Source organism: Sinocyclocheilus rhinocerous, unplaced genomic scaffold (assembly GCF_001515625.1).
Source record: "Sinocyclocheilus rhinocerous isolate Xijiao unplaced genomic scaffold, SAMN03320098_v1.1 scaffold988, whole genome shotgun sequence".
Classification (NCBI taxonomy): Eukaryota; Metazoa; Chordata; class Actinopteri; order Cypriniformes; family Cyprinidae; genus Sinocyclocheilus; species Sinocyclocheilus rhinocerous.
The window spans coordinates 2,294,232-2,294,664 of NW_015650363.1; the positions used below are offsets into that span (position 1 = coordinate 2,294,232).

At 33.0% G+C, this 433-nt stretch overlaps 1 protein-coding gene across 2 annotated transcripts in view; it reads left to right on the top strand.

The window, feature by feature from the left end:
• Positions 1-433, top strand: part of LOC107711902 (probable bifunctional methylenetetrahydrofolate dehydrogenase/cyclohydrolase 2) — a 17,070-nt gene that overhangs the window by 6,986 nt on the left and 9,651 nt on the right. The window lies entirely within an intron of this gene.

The following is a 433-nucleotide window of genomic DNA, read 5'->3' on the forward strand; positions in this document are numbered from 1 at the left end:
GTAACGAGTTTTAATTCCATAGGGGGCGCTGTTGGCCTACTTCTAATAAAATGAAAGTAAAATACACAAATAACATTTAGACTGTTTCTGATTAATTATTTATAGTCGTACATTAGGTATGCATTATTGATTCACAAACTATGCATGCTCTCGGGGCTCTGATCCCGATGTATTTCAACAGATTTAGTGCTGTATTTTTCATTTGTATGTTTATTTGTTTAATGGATACAAACAGTAGATATTCAGTCAGTCCAGTTCAAAGGGACGGGTTTAGTGAGTGGTCTTTTGGCATCTCCCTGTTGTCCTGTTTGGTATGGCAGGTTCACTTATTTAAGAAAAAGTACTCTGAAGTCGTAAAGAATGTCTGAAGTAAAGAATTCAGGAGCTTTAAATCTATATATATATATACATTTTTTTTTTTTTAAAGTTAGAA